Source organism: Rhincodon typus, chromosome 27 (genome assembly GCF_021869965.1).
Source record: "Rhincodon typus isolate 14 chromosome 27, sRhiTyp1.1, whole genome shotgun sequence".
Classification (NCBI taxonomy): domain Eukaryota; kingdom Metazoa; phylum Chordata; class Chondrichthyes; order Orectolobiformes; family Rhincodontidae; genus Rhincodon; species Rhincodon typus.
The window spans coordinates 17,842,783-17,848,407 of record NC_063358.1 but is presented as its reverse complement, the minus strand read 5'-3'; positions in this window follow the sequence as shown (position 1 = coordinate 17,848,407).

Below are 5,625 nucleotides of genomic sequence, written 5' to 3'. Positions count from 1 at the left end.
CAGTAGCCTTTTTCTCCTTAATAACATACCCCAATAAATATCCAGTCTCTTCAACTTCTTCTTTTCTTCTTTGCTTTCTTTGAAGCTTGAACCTCCTCCACTTGCTGCTTCAATAGTTGTTTGGTTTCTTCTAAGTCCTGCTTGAGTCTTTTACTTGAAAATCTTTACTGATATTTATTTCTGCAGGTACTGCCTTGTGAGTGATTTGTAGTTCCTTGATATGACCACTGAGTACCTCCATCCATTTTTCCAGGTCTGCCATTTTCTCCAGCATTGCTTTGAGCTCAGGCTGATGATTCTGTAGCTGCTCACACTGAGCCTGATCAGTCAAATTGCCCAGCAATCCTTACAAGTTATCCCCACAGAGGCTGGTATCCCATCACTACGTCACTGTTTATTCACACATGCAGAGTACTTGACACTGATCCAGTTTCCTTAGAGCCAGCTCTCATAGTGAACAGAGCTTCTGACACTCCTGTTTATATCCGTCAGCCAGGGCTCCCTATTTGGACCAAATTAACAGCCCCAATCAGGGAACTCATATTCTATGAGGTCCATCTGACTGGCCTCATTACAATCACTACACTGTCTTCAGAAAACTGGTGACTATTCATTATTGGCTAAGATTAACACAAGCTTGAGAAACCATGACAGCTCTGTTCACTCTGGGAGCTGGCTCTGAGGAAGCCAGACCAGTGTCAAGTATTACGCATGTGTAAATAAAGCGTAACTTGGTGATGGGATACAGGCCTCTGTTGAGTTATTTCAGAGAGATCATTTGCGTTTTTGCAGATAATGCAGTGACATTATTGCTTTCCATTAGTTTGACAGCTCAGCACTTTTCTTCATCATGTGCATTGTCAGGTTCTGGTCTGTTGGGCATTTCATGTGTACACCTCTGGCAGGATACCAGATGGTCTTTATTACAGCATGAAAAGACTTGTTGTTCATGGTCTATTCACTTTGATTCACAGCTCTTTGTAGCTGCATCAGCCTTTGCTCCGTTGCATTGTCTGTGCCATGGCCTTTTCTGCCATATGTCTTGCAAAATTGATTGAAAACTAGGCCAATTTCTTGACTTATGTAGAAGGCCACACCTTCAACATTACTTGTTATGTTTAGGTGTTCTAGCAACTGTTGAGTTTGCACTTAGGAACCGTGAGTTTGTCAACCTGAGTTGATTACTTCATACCTATGACTACTGTTCAGAAACTCTTCAACATTATAACCCTTGGTTTGTACAGCAAAGCTTTCTGAAAACTTCCATGGTGGCAGATATGTAAGAACCTCTCACTGATTATATTTTAACGTAAGTGCAAATGTAAGACAAATTGGAGGGAGCTAAAACAAATAGAAGCTTTACATGCTAAATTACAGAAAAGTACAAAAAGCAAATGCTTTACAGCACTCAACATCACAGAAATAACGCTGGAATCATAAAATACCTGAATAAAGCAACAAGGATATGATATTCTCATTTTGGTATGTCTTGCGAAAAATGAGTTGTATTCACCTTAGAGCATACCCAACAATTTTTTAATAGTATCACAAAGAAAAACTGGTTGGCATCTTTATGATGACACTGGTGATTTTCTATGTGGAAGTAACACAGAATTTGAACAATGTATGATAAAGTAAAAAGGGAATTTAAGATTGAAAGTCAAGCATTTAGGACATTTGAATATACACAGTAAGACATCAAGCAGAATAGGTTAAGTGTGACTTTGTCTTGGAAAGTTTCAGTTCACATCCTGATAAATCAGGCCATGTATTCAAAAAGGATTTTTTTTGGAGAAAGCCAAGGTTGCATCCAAGGAAGACACAACTAAAAAGTTTTTTTGGGCAATTAAACTGTGCACTTAGACACAATGCAGTTATAATGTGTTGGAATGGAGTACCAAGTTGAAACAGGTAGGAAGTCTAAAGAACAAATAAAATACTAATGAAATTAAATTCAAAAAAATGCACACACAAGTTTGCAGACTTGGGTGACCTATAAGATATGAATACAATAATAAATGTTGTCTGTTTTCTGGGAAGGTCAAGGTAACAGAATAGGTAGTTTAAAGTACTGGAGCTGGGAAACATTGGTGCTAGGAGAAACTTTTGATACATGGTACATTTATCCAATATTCTAAAGGAGGTTTTATAGAAGAAACGTTTGCTTGTAAAATATATGTGGATAACTCTTTGGGACACTGTACAGTTGACAAAGGATGATGCTGAGGGCAGGTTGAGGATTGATATTGCCAGCATAAAGGAAATGCAAGAAAGTACAGACAATTCCAAAATAAAATGGTTTTCACAAATTGGTGTCATATTGTTTCACAAAAAAATGGTGCTTACTTCAAGAAATTACTGGAGATATTTGACGAAGAATGCCAGATGGCATGAGGAGTTATTTTAAAAAATGAAAAAGATCAATGTTTGTTTGAGAGATAGTAGGAACTGCAGATGCTGGAGAATCTGAGATAACAAGGTGTAAAGCTGCATGAACACAGCAGGCCAAGCAGCATCAGAGGAGCAGGAAGGCTGACGTTTCGGCCTAGACCCTTCTTCAGAAATGGGGGAGGGGAAGGGGCGAACCATTTCAACTCCCCCTCCCATTCCGCAGACGACATGTCCATCCTGGGCCTCCTGCAGTGCCACAACGATGCTACCCGAAGGTTGCAGGAACAGCAACTCATATTCTGCTTGGGAACCCTGCAGCCCAATGATATCAATGTGGAATTCAGAAGCTTCAAAATCTCCCCTCCCCCTACCGCATCCCAAAACCAGCCCAGCTCGTCCCTGCCTCCCTAACCTGTCGTTCCTCCCACCTATCCCCTCCTCCCACCTCAAGCCCCACCCCCATCTCCTACCTACTAACCTCATCCCGCCCCCTTGACCTGTCCGTCCTCCCTGGACTGACCTATCTCCTCCCTACCTCCCCACCTACACTCACCTTTACTGGCTCCAACCCCGCCTCTTTGACCGGTCTGTCTCCTCTCCACCTATCTTCTCCTCTATCCATCTTCTATCCGCCTCCCCCTCTCTCCATATTTATTTCAGAACCCCCTCCCCCATTTCTGAAGAAGGGTCTAGGCCCGAAACGTCAGCCTTCCTGCTCCTCTGATGCTGCTTGGCCTGCTGTGTTCATCCAGCTCTACACCTTGTTATCTCTATGTTTGATTGAGTTGTTCTGTGATCAAACGTGTTAAATAATATTTTTGTTAAAAAAGAAGGGAAATATAGGAAGTTGATTGAATTATCCAATCCCCCTTCCCCTCCCCCATTTCTGAAGAAGGGTCTAGGCCCGAAACGTCAGCTTTCCTGCTCCTCTGATGCTGCTTGGCCTGCTGTGTTCATCCAGATCTACACCTTGTTATCTCAGATGCTCCAGCATCTGCAGTTCCTACTATCTCTGAAACATTGTTATGGATCAGTTGTTTTATAAGGTAAGGTATTGAACATGAGGAAAAATCATTTTGTTTTTTTTCATTAGTGTAGGTCAAGGACTGTTTGTTAAAAAAATATTTTAAATCAACCTGTTTGGAAATGTTAGGACACACCTTTATGGCAGATGTAAGTTCAACCTAGACACACCACCACTGAACCTTAAGAACTGTTTGTATGTTTTCAATTTTATTTTAAATAGAGGAGAGGAGAATCTGTTAAGGTAATAAGTCGTCAAGCAGATTATTGGGGTTAGAGTAATCAAATATTACAATACAGAAAGTGTATTGACCCTTTGACCCACTGCATCCTCACATGATCATCAAGCACCTATCCATTCTAATCCCATTTCTCAGCACTTGGACCATCGCCTTGTAGGCTATAACACTTCAAATGATCATCTAAATACTTCTTTAAAGTCTGGAGGGTTGCTGCCTCCACCATCCTTTCAAATAGTGAGTTCCAGATACCCACCATCCTTAAATTCCCCATAAATCTGCTGTCCCTTACTACATGATCCATCTGCTAAAGCAAACGGTTCTTCTCTGCATCCCCTGCAGTATGATCACATTCTTCCTATGGGGTGACAACCAGACTGCACACAATACTCCAATTGTGTCTTAATCAATATCCTATACAGCTCCATTGCAACTTCCCAACACTTGTATCTTATACCTGTACTAATAAAGACAGGTTTCCCATACATCTTCTTAATCACCCTATTCACCTGTCCTGTTTCCTTCAAGGATCTATGGACATGCACACTTTAGTCCTGCTGATCCTCAGTATCACCCAGGGTCCTACATGTTGTTGTGTACTTCCTTACCTTGTTAGTTTTCCCAAAATGCATTACTTCACACTATTGAAGATCCAACTCCATCTGCCATTGTTTAGCCCACCTGTCTGTATTTTCCTGTGGTCTAACCCTTCTTCCTCACTATTTACCACATCACTAATTTTAGTGTCATTTGAGAACCGACTGAGAAAACCTCCTACATTCATATATAAATTATTAATGTATATAACAAAAAGCAAGGGACCCAATACTGAACCCTGTGGGGGCCACGGGCTTCTGATCACAAAACTAGCTCACCGTACTTCCTACCGCAAAACCAATTCTCTATTCTTGATATCTGACTCACCAGCCTATAAATCCCCAGTTGATCGCTACTACCCTTCTTGAATAATAGTTTCATTTGCTGTCTTATAATTCGCTCGCAGTATTAAGAGAAGATTTGAAAATTAATGTCAAGGCACTTGAAATCTTGTCCCTTGCCTCCCACAGCAGCCTAGGATACATTTCATCTGGGCTTGGGGATTTGTCCGTTTTTAAGCCTGCTAAAAATGTTAACATCTCTTTCACAATGCTAATTTGTTCAAGTTTTTCCCTTGTTTCTATTCCTGCATTGTTTTTCTCATTAATACAGATATAATGTAATCATTTAAAACTTTAACCTATGTCTTCCAGCTCAATACACACTTTATTCTCTTCCACTCAATATCCTCTTTCCTCTAATATACCTCTATGCCTTTGGAATGTCCTTTATTATTCCCACCAGTGTTTTCTCATGCTCCTTTTTCACTCATAATTTCTTTTCAAGAATCCTCTGTACTTCTGATACTTCTCTCGGGCTTCTACTGTTTGTAGCCCTTAATATCTACAATAATCTTCCCTTTTTATTTTCTTATCCAATCCTGTATATTCCTCAAATCCAGGATTCCCTGGAGTTCTTTGTCCTCATCCACCTTTACAGGAACACATTTGTCCTGCACTCTCACTTCCTCCTTTTTTAAATGACTCCCAATGCCCAAGAATAGATTTTCCTTTCAGTAGCTGTTCCCTGTCCACGTTGGCCAGATCCTGTCTTATGTTAAAATATGGCCTTTTCCTAATTCAGAGCCTTTATTTCAGGTTCAACTTTTCCTTTTCCATAACTACCTTAAAATGTACAGACATTAGTTGATTACTTAATTGACTGGGACTGGTGTATGGAAGGAGCTGTAATACTGAGTAGTTAATAAACTTTACCCACAAAGAAAGATGTCCCCGCTTCTGTTTCACTTACTGGCTTAGACCTGAATTGATTCTCTGTATACAACTGGGAGTATAGCAGATGATGTTATTACTCACCAAGGGGTAAGAGAAGCAACAGATACATTTAAAGAAATACTGACAGCCTTTGAAAGTTA